The sequence below is a fragment of the Oryzias latipes genome, chromosome 3 (assembly GCF_053564925.1).
Source record: "Oryzias latipes strain Hd-rR chromosome 3, Olatipes_Hd-rR_3.1".
In the NCBI taxonomy this organism is placed as follows: domain Eukaryota; kingdom Metazoa; phylum Chordata; class Actinopteri; order Beloniformes; family Adrianichthyidae; genus Oryzias; species Oryzias latipes.
In genome coordinates, this window is record NC_136239.1 from 4,324,724 (window position 1) to 4,340,683 (window position 15,960).

Consider the following 15,960-nt stretch of genomic DNA (forward strand, 5'->3'; position numbering starts at 1 on the left):
CACAATAGGAACCAAAGACTTACTTTGTCAAGATGAAGACACTGACTTGTATTTATGCTATTTTTACTGTGGTCATAAATGGACTAAACACAGGAGTCGTACTTGGGAAATCAGTGTTCAATTCCCAGGGGGTGCAATGAGCTTCAGTTCTACTGCCTAATGTAGCCACAAGGGGGCCCAAAGCAGTTTCCCTGTGCCGGTCCCCAGCCCAAACAAACTACAAGGTTGTGTCATGAAGGGCATCCAGCGTAAATCTCTCTCTGCCAAACCATCTGTGCCAGTGATGACCCCTGAAGGGATGAGCCCAAAAGGTGAACAACATATGAACTAGTGTTTTTTGGCATAAAAAACATCAACATAAAGAAATTAGCCTTTTTTCAAAATATGAAATAGATCATAACTTTTTTGACACTGACTGTGGTTTAACCCTTTTGCTATCCTATGACCCCACCCGTGTTCTTCCTACCATGACAAAGGTGGATAAAGGTGGAAAAATTTCATGTAATCCATGGACACCAAATCATTGAAGAAAAACGGTTCAGAGTACTGTCTAGTGGGTCTAGATGACCCAACTCCGAATGTTAAAGTGCCTAGGATAGCACAAGGGTTACAGTCATAGACCTGTCCCCCAACTAAAGGCGAAGGGACATAACCCTCTTGTCTACCGGGGTGGCAGTAAGTGAACCCCTCTAAAGGGACTGAGTTTCAGAGCTCAGGCTGTAAGTGGAGGTGATCCTGACTATATCTAAGTTTAGTAAGTACCTGTCAACCCTTCGCACAAGCTCAGGCTCCTTCCCTCCTAGAGAGGTGACATTCCATGTCCCAAAAGCCAAGTCCCATGACCAGGGTTTTGGCCGCCGAGGTGCCTTCCATCGGCTGCCACCCAAACCACAGTGCACCGGCTCCTTTTAAGCAAGTGGTGGGCCCACTGGAGAGTTATCCCTCGTCGTTCTTTCGGGGTGGACCCCACAAGGGGCCCATGAGAGGAGCACCAGGCACCAGGCGCTGGTGACGCCAATCCAGGCGACGTTGTGAGATTTTTAACTGTTTAGTTGAAGAAAATTAAGCGGACATGACAGTAAATAAATACTAAAAATTACTTTTACAGAACAGCCTCCCAAAAAATATTCTGGAAAGTTGTCCTGGCAACAGAGGTAATTGACAGATTTCTTGACTCAAACCCTGCTGAATTTCAATTAAACTCCACTGTGATCTGCATCTCAGGAAGTGGGGCAGTGAAGCTCCCAGTCTCCTCCCACTCTGAGAAGCTCCTTGGAAGGAGATGTCCTCTCCTCTGATCTGGTTCCACAGACCGTTGAAATATCCAGATGGTTCTATGGGGAGTGTCTCTGGACCACCAACCCCCATCAGAGCACCAACACCTCACAGTGCTGTGACTCCTATTGCTTCAAAGCCTTTAAAATGTTTATTGATTCTCAGGTCTGGAAAAAAAAAATATTTAATTAGAAAAATAAATGAATATTTTTTTGCTTTTTATCAGTTTATTTTTACGTGCTATACTTTGAAAGTCTGGAGTGGAAACACAGTGTAAAGGTGTCATGCAGGGCCTACAGAGGGGACAGGGGGTTACAGAAGTGACTGGTTGTGTCAGACAAAGGCATATCTTAAATTATATAAGGGGACGGTTGAGAACGGTAAATAGAGTCTGATGTAATGAATGTTCTGGCTTCTGTCAAGGTGAGAATCGGCCTCAGACGTGACTTTCTTCTCCTGCATTGATTACGAGCCGCTGTCTTTATTCCAAATCCTGCAGAGCAAAAGAGGAGACGGGCGTCGGCCGCGTCTTTCACTGTAAGTCTGGCTTTTTTGTGGAGTTGCGTCATGAACTTTTCTGCAGCCTTTGTTGTCTGTCATTCTGATGAGTCTTGCTGTCCGTCAGCTTTCAGAGGGATTCAGATCTACTTTTTGCTGCTACTCCTCAAATTCCTCTGTCGATGCGAGCTGATGGAGCGCGCCGGTTGATAAATAAACCAGAGAATGCATCAAAACATCCTACATGTTGGAAGGAACTCACAGGTTTTGTTAAAACTCTTCTTCTCTCAGAACCTCGACACATGTTGGGATCTACGTAGCTCCTTCTGTTAAACTGCTGTGCGGTCCAAACGGGGAAGAACAGGATTCTTACTGCTGGACAAAGCACGAGGTCTGAAACTTGACACTTCCACCACATGTGGGAGGAGCTAAAGATTTAACCAACATTTTTCCAACATTTACTGAACACACTAAAGCTAAACTTTTAATCCTTTTAAACCTTTAAAACTGAACTTTTTAACATAAATGTGAATAAAAGCAGACAGGAATATTAATGAAGTTAAACCCTAAATAATGTATAATATTCTGCTCTCCGTAAAAATATATTCTGTCAAAATTATACAAATATGAACATGCTGCAGAACAAAACAAACAAAGCCTGGAAATTGTAATAATAAGGAACAAATCAAATCATTCAGTTTTCTTTGCTCTTTTATCATTTTTTAGAGCTGGACTCCTGACATCCTTTGTATCAATATGTTCATTTCTTGGTGTGTGACTATGGAAGCGATTCTGTAGCATAATTAAAAATAGAAGCCAAAACCAGAAATACTTTTTCATTTTCAAACTGAAGCTGCATTTTTGGACTTAAGATTAAAATGAAAAAGCAAACCTTCAAAATGCTTTTTCATTTCTAATTAAAAAAACACTTATTCTGTGTCAAAATTAAAACGAAAATGCAAATAAAGGATTGCATTTTCATTTTAACATCCAATCTGCGAACATTGACGCATTATACAATTCAACTTAGCATTTCCAGCGGGGAGGCGGGGCGATGACGTCACTGCTATCTGTGTCTCTATCTGCTAACAGACTCATGCTAGCAGCAGTGTAGCTTTGTGTTAGCGGCAGAGGAGACGGCTTTGTGATGGTTGTGAACTTCTGATGATTGTACACAGTGTCTCATGACTACGTAGCACCGTTTCCGCCTTCCGCGGACGCACCGCGGTTCGTCGAAACCCCCCCCCTGGACAAGCTTTTTTCTTCGGCAGCTACCTTCGCATAGCGGAGCGCTAAGCCCCGCGACCCAAAGCTCCCGATCGCAGAAGGCGGAAATGCTGCTACGATCTGAAAAACCATCATATGAATTTGTGTTTCCAGTGGTGTCCAGAACAAAATAAATGATGATGTAATTCCCACATATTTACATCCAAGATGCTCATTGCCTGTTCAGAGTTTTAAGTACCTCCACGGCTAATGTTTTTAGCACATATCAGCCTAATGCTAACCCGTCTTTCAGATCCCCCTTGCAGCGAAGAAAAAAGCACTGACCGCACGGATTTGAAAAATATGCGCGAGCAGGCCCTTAATAATCATGACAGTAATAAAAGCACATTTAGAAGATAGTCTCCTACAGCTTTGCGCTGAGTGCGTGTTGGTCCAACCAGCAAACGTTTACCATTGTGAAATCTGCTGTTGATGGGGCTCCAGCTGTCATCGAACAGCAAAATCAGCTTGAATAGGTAAGAGTGATGTCACCCAAAGAAAATGGTTTAATTCGGACTAACCAAATTAAGTCAATTTGTAGCCTTCTTTTCAGGATGCAGACAATACCATGCTGGAACCAGAAATTGTCAGCAAGTAGTGAATAGGTCATCATCTCTATGGCAACCACTCTCGCCAATCAAGCACCCCTTCCACGTGGAAGGAGGCTCAGGGAATCCAAACATTCTGTACATAGAACTATGGGGCCAGCAGGTTCCACCTACTCTTATTGAGGCATCTGATTGGTCAGTTTATAACTTGAATATCATGATATGAAGCAGATTCTGAATGACCCAAGTGCTGGAACCCAGAAGGAGACTCGGACAGGAGGTAAGTTTTTAGAAGATTTAATTTGGCTGAGTGTTGGCGTCTTCCTTCCCAGAAGGTGGAGCGTCAGCTGGCTGGAGGCGTCTTGACGAGGAGATCCAGGAGCGAAGCACGCGAGACCAGAGGACTGCGACCAGGTGAGTATCAGAGTGGGTAATTCCTGAGGCAGATCGAGCGAAATAATTAATGACAAGAAACTTGGAAATAAAAAGGAGCAAGGATAGGCCAGACTAAGCACCAGAGGAACAACGAACTGGCGTCGACTGAAGATCCACAGGCTCCTTAAGAAGGCTGCAGCAGTGATGAGGTGAGTGAGAACAGCTGGTCGTGTCCAAGGCAGAGAAGGTGGGGGAGGGGGAGAGTAACTGACAGGCCACCATGACATTGAATTTGAACTACAAAAAAAATTGAGAAAAAATTAAGATCAATGAAATGTTTTGTTTTTAAAGTTTTTAGAGCAAGAATGGTTGTGATAAATGGAAGTCAATAGGAGTTTCACTTTTTGGAGCCAGCGGGTACTTCCTGTTTGGAATGCCAGGGGGCGGGGCTATTCAGTATAGTTCTCATTTATTGCCAACTGAACCAAACATGAGAGGCAGGTGTCACTGATGAACGGGAAAGTAAAAAGGAAAATAGGAAAGAAAAAGGAGAGAAAACAGCGAAGAAAAACCTGCGAGGATCCAACATTTTTTTAATTTAACCTTTATTTACCCAGGAATTGTCCCATTGAGATTAAGAATCTCTTTTTCAAGGGAGTCCTGGGTAAGGTGAAACAATAAATTACATTTACAATAAAAATGTCAACATTTAAAAACAAATAAAAATTAGCTTATGCAAAACAGGTACAGTTAAAAGTGATTTTCTCTTCCTATCACAGCCTGAATTTAGAGGCATGAGTTCTTTTTGTGTTCCATGTGGAGGGGGCAGAAAAGACAAAAGCCTTTTTTCCCAGTTCTGTAAGAGCAAATGGAACAGCGAGCAATAAATGGTCATTGGAACGCAGTCTGTATGATTCCACAGTCCTCAGCTTGATCAAGCTGCAAATGTAGGAAGGTAAAAGTCTGGAGAGATTTATAAATAAAAATGCAGTGTGTGAACCTCCTGGTTGACGAAGACCATCTCACTGGAGAGTGCAGTTCACAATGATGAGTCGAGGCCTTACAGTTTCTTACAAACCTCAAGTCGTTGTCAGTTTCCTAACAAGATTAACAATGTGGGGCTTGAATGAGAGTGTATTATCAAGACTCCCAAATATTCATATTTAATTTGGTTTTGTCTGCATTAACCACTTATTTTAGCCGGAGAAATGTGTGCTGCACCGATTTAAAAGCTTTTGTAGATATTTAACAGCAGTGGCAGGAGATGGGTCAAAGCAATAAATAATTGTCATCGGCATAAAAATGCATATTTGCATCCGAAACATTTTCACCTGCATTACATGACTATTGGAATGGTCCTAATACAGAACCCTGTGGCAATGTTCATTTTTGTAGCAGCAGTAATGGTACTTTGCTTTTTCTGAATCTTGACTGCAATGTTAAGATAAGCTCATTTAAGTACAAAACCTCTTTAAGTTCATTGCATATAAGTGTAACGCTTCTCAGATTATGGGACTAGGCACATTAACCAGAGTTCGTCTCAGGGAGCCCAAGGTGTGTAAATGAAAACACAGGACAGCAATGAGAGTAAAATGCAATTAATTGTATCAACAGAAAACAAAACATTTAAATACAGAAAAACAAAAAGGAACTTGGATATGGGTCTGAGTCCTATTAAGTAGTTTCCAAAAGTCTATTGGTGATGATGTAGTTTAGTTTTGCTGCAGCTGAGGAGTTGTTATTGAGGGTGGAAGTATCAGGATCTCAGATTTGGGTAGCTCGCCATCAAGTTGTAGATCAAAGCATACCAAAACAAAAAACCTGACCTAGAAAGGGTCAGAAAAAAAACAGAAATCAAGAATTGAACAAAAACAAACCAGTCATTTCACTGGGTATACTGAAATAGATCAGATTAATCATCATTGTAGAAAGTAAAAAGAGAAACAATATTCTTATCAAAAAAACAGCTTTTTCAAATTGAATTCAAAGTGTGTGTACACAAGTCAAACAATTCAATGTGTCAAGGTTTCTAAGTTTTAAATCTTAAATCAAAATGTACTTTAAAGTTACAAATTAACTTTATTCCATCAAGGTAGAATGATTATAATCAAATTAAACTTTCAAATGTTGCGCAACATGTTTTTTCAATCCATCATCTAATTCATAAACACTGGCCATTTTGGCATCCTGGAAAGAGAAGTAAATAAAACAGTTCAAAATGTTCAATTAACACAAAAGAAAGCGACTTAAACAAAAACTGCTTTGGCTTGAATTCAGCCGATTAAATTAAAACAAGTTAGCAAGTATCATTAAATAAAACAAAGTCTCAAAGTTGAGTGCAGCATAAGCTTAGCGTTATGATAAAGCTTTTACTAATCGTTTTTGGTGTCGCGACCGCAAAGACTCACCGATGAGCAGGTCTCTTTGGGGTTAATTAAATGGAAGTTTTGAGGTTTCCAAATATGTATCAAGAAAGTGTTTTAGGCGTCTTGGTGTGGCGAGAGCTGAGAGCTGAGAGCTGAGAGCTGAGAGCTGAGAGCTGAGAGCTGAGAGCTGAGAGCTGAGAGCTGAGAGCTGAGAGCTGAGAGCTGAGAGCTGAGAGCTGAGAGCTGAGAGCTGAGAGCTGAGAGCTGAGAGCAGGAAGTAGTAAGAAGCAAGCAGGAAGTGCATCTACTGACCTGGAGCTTATATACACATTGACCCTTTCAAAATAAAGGCGGGGCCAGGTGTTCCCACTTAGTCTGATGGCCATGGGGTTGCATAAGAGATTCAAGAATTTTTGACAAGACACACAAATTAGAGATTGGCTTGTAGTTGGTTGAAACTGCTGGGTCACCTCCTTGTAACCCTTGTGCTATCCTATGACCCCACCCTTACATTTACGTGTTCTCTCTACCATGACAAAGGTGGATAAAGGTGGAAAGATTTCATGCAAGATTCAAGATTCAAGAACAACTTTATTAATCCCCGAAGGTAAATTTAGTTGCAGTAGCAGCCCTAAGGAAATAGGGGGATAAAGACAAACACAGACACAAAATATACAGGGAAGAAAAGAGGAAAATTTTGAATATAATAATAAAATAATTGTACAGTCTGTAACTCTAGAATTCTCAAGTACATCCAAGTCTGCCAGATGAATTGTGAAGTCAAATGGCTGATGGCAGGAATGACTTCCTGTATCGTTCTCTGGCACAGCGGGGGTGTATAAGTCTGCCGCTGAAACTGCTTCTCAGGTTGTCCACCTCCCTGAAGAGGGGATGGGAAGGATTGTCCATGATGGTCCCCAGTTTAGCCAGTAGTCTGTCCCCCACTACCTCTTCCAGATTGGCAAGCTTCAAGCCGATAACAGACCCTGCTTTTCTAATGAGTTTGGTCAGTCTGTTGGCGTCCTTTGCTTTGATGCCAGCACCCCAGCACACTGCAGCAAAGAAGATGGTGCTCGCCATGACAGACTGGTAGAACATGTGGAGTATCCTGCTGCAAACATTGAAGGACCTGAGTCCTCAGGAAGTAAAGTCTGCTCGTGCCCTTCTTGTAAACTGCCTCAGTGTTTGTGGACCAGTCCAGTTTATCGTCCAGATGTACACCCAGGAACAGGAATGCAATCCATGGACACCAGTGAGGCTCAGAAATCATTGGAAGAAAAAAGGTTCAGAGCACTGTCTTGTGGGTCTAGATGACCCAACTCCCAATGTTAAAGTGCCTAGGATAGAACAAGGCTTAAGTGAGGAGTAACAAAAGCTGACTTCCAGATGGAAGGAATTTCTTGATTTTCAATTGACAGATTAAAAAGTATTGTAAGAGGCTCTGAGCAATTAAGCTGCTATTTTTAAAAGGAAAGACTGCCCCGATCAGATCTGCCCCGGAGGTTTTCTCTGGTTCAGAGTTCTGAGAGCTTTATGAACAGTAAAAGGTACAAACCTAAAGGGTTGACCTGAAAACATAGACGAGTTTACACTGTGGGGCACTGAGGTAGCTCCTTCGCAGTCAAAGAAAGAGCCAGATGATATAAAATGATTATTGAAACAATTTGAAACCTCAGTTCGGTCATAAACTGGGACTGAGTTTTTTAAAACAAACCAATGAAGAGCATGTGAACTTTTGTTTTGTTTTGGAGCATGTTTATTTATAATTTTTTCAAAGTTTCCCTTAACCCTTGTGCTGTCTTAGATGACCCGATCCTTACTTTAACGTGTTCTCCCTACCATGACAAAGGTGGATAAAGGTGGAAAGATTTCATGTAATCCATGGACACCAGTGAAGATCACAAATCATTGAAGAAAAAAGGTTTAGAGCACTGTCTAGTGGGTCTAGATGACCCAACTCCCAACGTTAAAGTGCCTAGAATAGCACAAGGGTTAAAGAATGACCAAGCTAACTCAACTGTGCAATGAAGATGGCCGACAGTGCAGCAGGGCTGACGTGAGCTCCGATAAAAACCTCAGTCTGGTGCTTATAATTACCTAATCTGCTCAACTCTTACTTGGGCTGCTTTCATGCCTGGCTGATTCTTTTGGAAATCTGTCTACTGAAAATTTATATACTAAGCTGTGTCATTGTTCATTTTGACCACATGGACTTGGATATGGGTCAACCTGTGACAAACAAAACCTTGGTTGAGACTCTGCAGCAGTTCAAGAATGAGATGTTATCTCATTTTGACGCTAAACTTGACACGATTCATAATAGCGTCCACCAGATGCAAGATTCGCTGAACTCAATGAAGACGACAGTGGGTGAACTGGAAGGCCGCGTTGGTTCCAATCAAGATGAGCTGTCTCGTCTGGAGACTCGCATAAAACAACTGGAGAAACAGAACTCTTACCTGGCGGAGAAAGTTGAAGATGCAGAAAACCGGAGTAGAGCTTCTAACATTCGCCTTCTTCGTGTGCCAGAGGGTTCTGAGGGCCGTGACATGATCGGCTTCGTTGGTCAGCTTCTCATCCAACTTTTTGGTCAGGATAAACTTCCCTCTCCTCTGGTCATCGAAAGAGCACATCGTTCTCCTGGAACACCTAATCCCAATCCCAAGACTGCTCCACGGCCAATCCTCGTGAGGTTTCTGCACTTCCAGGACAAGCTCAACATTCTACGCCTCTCCCGTGACAAAAAGGAGCTTCAGTTTAATGGAAATCGAGTCCATATCTATCCTGATTTCAGCGCTGGTTTGATGGAGAAACGCCGTCTGTTTACTACGGTAAAAAAGAAGCTCCGTGACCTGGATATTGAATATGCTATGCAATATCCTGCAACGCTTCGAGTCCACGTCGAGGGGAAAAAGCTGTTCTTTCGCTCACCTGACGAGGCTGAGATCTTCATTCGTGATTTTTCCCAACAGTCCCCCTGAGTATGGACGGTAAAAATCTCTCTACTGTTTTTCTTTTGAACTACCTAAACTTCTTTAATTCACACTGACGGCCATATGAAACTTTGTTTGCCGTAAACTACTACTGAAATGACGTAATGTCGCAAGGCGCTGCTCTGCCTGTTTTGTGCAGCTTTTCATTTCTCTTTTTGCAGCTCTGAATATTTACACTAGCTACATTTGCTGATGTTGAGCAGATTTTTCTCCTTTTTTCTCTTCTTTATTTCTGGTAATACTCATTTCCATCTGGTGGTAATCTCCACTTGAAAATTACAACATTACTGACGTTTTTGTATTTTTATTTTTTCTATTTCAGACTGAGGTTGTCGTGTTATCTTTATAAATTTTTGTGTTTCGAACAGTTATGTTCCAACTTTTTCAATTATGTGTTTTGTGTGAATGTCTGTGCATGTGTGTGACTGTTATTGTGCCCCTGGCAATTATTAATTCAATTTTTAGTCAAATTTGCTTCATGCAGTTTTGTTTATGGCAGTTTATTTTTTCCTGTTCCTTTGATTATGGTTAAAGGTCTTCAAATAATTCATGTTAATATGAGGAGCCTATTACCAAAAATTGATCAACTAAGGGCCTGGCTTGTTTACAATAAACCCAGTGTCATTACTATATCTGAAACATGGCTTTCTTCTAATATCTCAGACAGTGTTATTAGCCTGGACAATTACACTCTGTACAGAGCAGATAGAAGTTCGAGAGGAGGTGGAGTAGCTACATATGTGTCTTCAAACATACAGTCACATGTCATTTTACCTAAAGTGGCACCATTGTGTTTTGAAGGCCTGTTTATTAAATTAATTTTGCATGATCATAAACATTTGATAATTGGTAATATTTACAGACCCCCTAATTCACCCTCTGACTCAGTTAAAAACATTCTTTCTACTGCTACATCCTTGGGTTGTAAAAGTGAAATGATCCTGTTGGGAGACTTTAACATAAATTGGTTATGTCCGTCATCTGCTACTGAACGTACTCTTTTTAATAGTTCTAATTTCTCACAGTTAATATCTAAACCTACAAGAATTAGCACTAACTCTAAATCTCTTATTGACTGGATTCTAGTAACACATCCAGACAGAATCCAAGACTCTGGTGTCCTATCAGATTGCTTCAGTGACCACTGTATCATATATTGCATTTGGAAAATTAAAACTCCTCGTCTTCCCCCAAAATTGGTCAAAGTTCGACAAACAAAAATATTAAATATTGATAACTTTATTGAAGATTTGCTTAATATTAATTGGGCTAGACTTAACTTAATTCCTTTCATGAATGAAGCTTGGGACTATTTTTCCACTGAGTTACTGAATGTTATTGATAAACATGCACCACCAACTGTGATCCGAGTAAAAGGCAAACAGATGCCGTGGGTAAATGGAGAACTGATTAGTCTGTTCAGACAGAGGGACAAAGCTTGGGAGAAATTCCATCGTACTCAAGACCCTGCTGATCGGGATGCTTACAAACGTTTAAGAAATATCTGCACTACAAGAACTAGAAATGCTAGATCGAACTATTACAAAGATAGTCTATCTAACAGTGCTAATAATCCAAAACAATTCTGGAGGCAAATTAACAACCTATTAGGAAAAACAGATTCTGCTTCAACTAATATGCTTATTAACAATGTGTGTACAAATGATCCGGCTGTTATCTCTGAGGCATTCTGTCAGCATTTCTCAAAATCACCTACTATTGAATCTACTTCTCATTCCATTTCTCACTGTGTTAACTTGTCCAGTGACAGTATCTTTTCCTTCAGAATGGTCAATCCGACTGATGTAGAACAGGTCATAAATGAGCTCTCATCTACCAGTAGTGCTGGTCCAGATGGCATCGAAGCAAAATTTGTTAAACTTGCTTCCCATGTGCTTTGTTTTCCCTTGGCTGCTCTTTTAAATCTCTCTTTTACCACGGCTGAAGTCCCCTTGGCTTGGAAACGTGCAAAAGTTATACCTCTTCATAAAGGAGGGAAATCTAATGACATGAGCAATTATAGACCAATTTCAATCATCAACAGTATTGTCAAAGTATATGAAAAAATTATCTTTAATCAACTTTCAGAATACCTAACACTTAATAATATACTATCTCCTTTCCAATCCGGTTTTCGAAAACATTTCTCCACAACTTCAGCTTTGTTAAAATTCACCAATGATATTTTCTCTGGTTTTGATAATAACATGTTAACTAGCGCCTTATTTATTGATCTTACCAAAGCTTTTGACATGGTAGATCACTATCTGTTACTGGACAAACTTCATTCAATTGGCCTTGATAGATCCTCGCTCCTTTGGTTCAACTCATACCTTCATCATCGTCAGCAGTGCGTGCTTTTTAATGGCAGCTATTCCAACTTTCTAAGCGTAGACAAAGGCGTTCCACAAGGTTCTGCACTCGGTCCCCTCTTATTTTCTATTTTCATTAATGACCTTCCAACTAAATGCATTTACAGCAATATTCAACTTTATGCCGATGATACTGTCATTTACTCCTCTAAATCCAACATTGTTGACATTCAGCATTCAATTCAACATGATTTTAATTCTGTTCAATTGTGGTTACAATCCAATAAACTTCTACTCAACAAATCTAAATCCTATTTTATGTTGTTTCAAAAAAGACTACGTCCTGTAGCTGCAAGTGAAATACATTTAACTTACCTGGACATGTCACTTATTTCAGTAGCAGAAAAATTTAAATATCTTGGTTTGTGGCTTGACTCCTCTCTCTCTTTTAGTGCTCATATACAGTCCATTGTCCACAAAATTTCGTATCGTTTAAAATTACTTTATCTATCAATCAATTGTTTTAGTCTCTCAGTCAGGAAGAAAATCATCTCACAACTGATTATCCCGACTTTAGATTATGGTGACATCATTTATCAAAACACTACTCTCACTAACCTCCGACCACTGAACGTTATATATAACAGCTTGTGTCGGTTTATTCTTCGTTGTCCATTTAGAACTCACCACTGTCTTATGTTTCAGCAACTGTCCTGGCTTCCCCTATCCTCTCGACGTCAATTTCACTGGCTATTGTTCATTTTCAAATGCATTAACCTTAGCTATCCAGACTATCTCAAACAATATTTAACTCCTTTTCAGTCTTCTTATAATTTACGTCATGCAGATCAAATTTTTTTTGCTGTTCCAAGAGTTAAAAAACAAATTGGAAAATATTCATTTAATTATAAGGCTCCCTCCGACTGGAACAATCTTCCTCTATCCATTCGCTCTTTAACCTCATTCTTTGCATTTAAAAATGCCTGTTTAGTTCATCTTCAACACTCATGTAACTGTTTTTGATTTAATTTGATTTCTTTTCTGCCTTTTATTTATTATTTTATTTCCTTACCTTAAATTAATTATTAATTACTAGTAGGTGCATTAAATGCCTATGTTTGTGTGTGTGTGTGTGGGTGTGTGCCTGTTTGTTGTCTTGTAAATTTTAAGTTCTTTTTGTCTTGTTTTGATATATGTAAAACTCAGCTGTATCTGTCGGTTATTTATTTGCTTGTTTTGTTGTATTTTGAGGACCCCCTTGAAAACGAGATGATACATCTCAAGGGGCTTATCCTCTAAACAAATAAATTGAAATGGGCAGCAGGCCTAAACGCTTCCAGTAACCAAGGATAAATCATGATGATAGGCCTGGTAATTACATTTCTTGAAATTTCTCCTAAAGACAATGCGTCAGTGACGTGCAGTCAGGAGAGGCAGGTGAGGCTGTGCCTCACCTGTCATTATGGGAAGAGAAGAGAAAAAAATATTCAATTATTATATTTAATCAGTAATTTGTGCTTTGCAGTCATTTTCCATTTAAATGTACCATTTTTGGGTGTTTTTTCTTTTCAAAATCGCTGAATTTCCGCATTTGCCGTTCAGATACTAAGAAGTGACGTGGGATGAGGCACCAGCCTGCTGAGCCTCACCTTGGATTGCGCAATACCTATGCAGTCAGACGGTACTGCTGTCTCTCTGTATGTCGGTTAGATCACTTGTACTATATGAGCTGAGTTTACATAATTTAGCAGATGTATATGATGTACAGTGTTTGTTTTTATAAATAACTGTATGTGAGGGACGTGTTTCTTGTGCTGAGCGCTAAACGCCGGCGAAAGGCCGCTGGGTGAGGCCAGCAGTTCTCGTGCCTCATGTTAGGGGGCGCCGGTGAGCCCTGAGATTATGACGCTAAAAAATAATAGAATAAGTGATAGCAAGCGGCAAGTCATTTTCTTCAGAAGGAGCGCGTATGGACTTTATTTACAAGTAAAGGTAAGACGATAATAATGTTTGTGCTTTTTTCTATGCTGCAGTTTGTATATGAAAAAAAACATGTTGAAATGATATTTTAAACAAAACACGTTAACTGTTGTCAATCAAATGGTGAATAAGTTACAGTATGATTCATATGTTTGTAAATCTGACTGATGACGTCAGTGCCTCACCAGCCATTAACCTCACCGCACTTCACTGCAATGCGTGGTTTACATTTAGGGATTTTTGCGTCTCTGCATGCTGCAACAACACAATGATCACTCAAATCATTACAGAAACACCCGCAGATGAAAATTTGTGTGAAGCATTTGTAAAAATTAAATCAAAGTAGAAATTCAGGATATTTAGCATTTGACCTATAGTTGACTGACTAATCAACCGTCTAAGATTTATAGAGTCAGAGAAGGATTTAAATTCTTCAGAGTCCATACTTGACCACTCCCAATTGAGGCCTCTGACCAGTAAAGGTTCACCATAATTTACTCTGGAATGAAGAAAATGAAGCCCCACCCACAGAAAAAAGCTCAAACAGGTAACTCCAAGACAAGGAAGCAGAGGAAAACTCAGAGTGAACTCTGTGGAGGTAAAGAAACTGGAAGTCTTTTGCTGAAGAACTGAACTTTCTGTGACTGAGAATCAGTTGATAAGTGTGCAGATTTCTGACGCAGGACTTGACTGCGCTGCCACTCTGACGTGCTGAATGGGAGGAAGAGGAAAGAAACACTTTCTGTGAGAGAAAAAGGCCAAGAACGAGCTGAAAATGTTGAAAAGGAGACCCGAAGGTCTCTGCTCCTAAAGCAGAGAATGTTTGAGCACACAAACAGGGCCGTTGTGGTTTCCTTTCACTTCACAATTTGAAACATTTTGCTGCTTCAAAGCCTGTGAGTGAAGTTGTGTTTACTAAAGGATGCAAACCCCACAAAAATCAATTTCAATTACAGTTTTTAAAGCACCGTTGCAGGAATCTGCTAAAGACTTTCTCGGGGCATTGCATCTGCACAAATGTTTCTGTTTTCTCCTCTTGAACAAAAACTCACGCTAACAGATATCAGTTTCCATTTACCGCTCGCTTATTTTTCCAATCAAACACACCAAGCTTTACTTCCGGAAGAAGCATCCCGTCACGCATGCTAACTAGAAAACAAAGGAGGAATAAACCAAGCTGCTGCAGGGACCTGTTTCTTTTTTTGTCTGTGCAGTTCCAAATGGAGACGTCCAGAGACGCTGGCTGATGTTTTTCGTGTCGCCTTGAAGAATGTTATCAACATGTGACAGCACAGACAGCAGTCCGCTCTTTCTTCTTCTTTTAACCCTGACAGCTTTAATTTGATGTATTAAAGATCCGATGCCAGCTCAAATTCCTGCTTTCTTCACATGGATACCATGAAGGACAAATCCTAATAAAACGCAGAAAAGAAAAATACGAAACATTACGTTTGACGTTCTATGCTGTCTCCTCTAGAACAGGATGTTTGGATGTTTCATCTTTCTGCCTGGAAGCAGGACTGAGTTAGGATTTAGAGACCCAAGATTTACGTATGAGATGATCTGACCCAGACGCCAGGAACACATCATCACAGAACTTTAAAAAGAAAAGAAAAAGAAGAAAATGACAACAGAATCCTGTAAGCTGACGGGCTCTCTGTGGAGGATGGGCTCCCTGTTGAGGGCAGTGACTGTATAAGAGAACTACACTGACAGAAAATGCCTTACTTAGCGATATGGGCGTCGCCATGTTGGAGCCAGATGACAGTAATTCAGAGGTGGGCACTGAGGGCCGCAATCCTGCATGTTTTCCAGCATACCCTGCTCTGGCATGTTCTGATTGGCTGGACACACCTGAACCAGGTAATCAGCCATGAGTAGGGCAAGAGTATCTGGAAATCATGCAGACACACCGGCCCTCGAGGCCTGGAATTGCCCACCCCTGCAGTAATTGGTCCAAATCAGGCTCAGTCAACGTTTCGATAGCCTGTTGGAAGGCCACACCCCTTTCACTGATCAAAGACTCAGGAGAATCTGTCAGTCATACGTATGAGGTGGGGGACAGCTGCACCACATGCTTTTATTGAGGCATCTGATTGGTCACTCAAATAACTTGCGATAAAGAAAAATATTATAGAAAAATTTGGATTATAAAAAAACATAACAAAAAAGTTTTTAGGTTCTTCTGACCAACAGAATTACTGAGGAATAGCTGTTTATTCCTCTATTGAAGTCTATGGGATTTTGGGCAGCAGGACCTTCCTGTTTGGAGTGCGAAGGCAAACGGATCGCATTGTCCAGTTCGTATATACAGTCAATGGACTGTGGATTACGCACCCGGGACGTA

General features: G+C 40.5%; 2 long non-coding RNA genes across 2 annotated transcripts in view; both read right to left on the minus strand.

Annotated features, from left to right (window-relative positions):
* The window catches only part of LOC144991131 (uncharacterized), a 57,312-nt gene that overhangs the window by 17,527 nt on the left and 23,825 nt on the right, over positions 1-15,960 (minus strand). The window lies entirely within an intron of this gene.
* Positions 4,298-6,535, minus strand: LOC144991130 (uncharacterized). The gene is made up of 2 exons (XR_013655045.1): positions 6,371-6,535; positions 4,298-5,788 (listed from the first exon to the last, which is right to left on the minus strand). It is a non-coding gene; the product is annotated as an uncharacterized LOC144991130 (long non-coding RNA).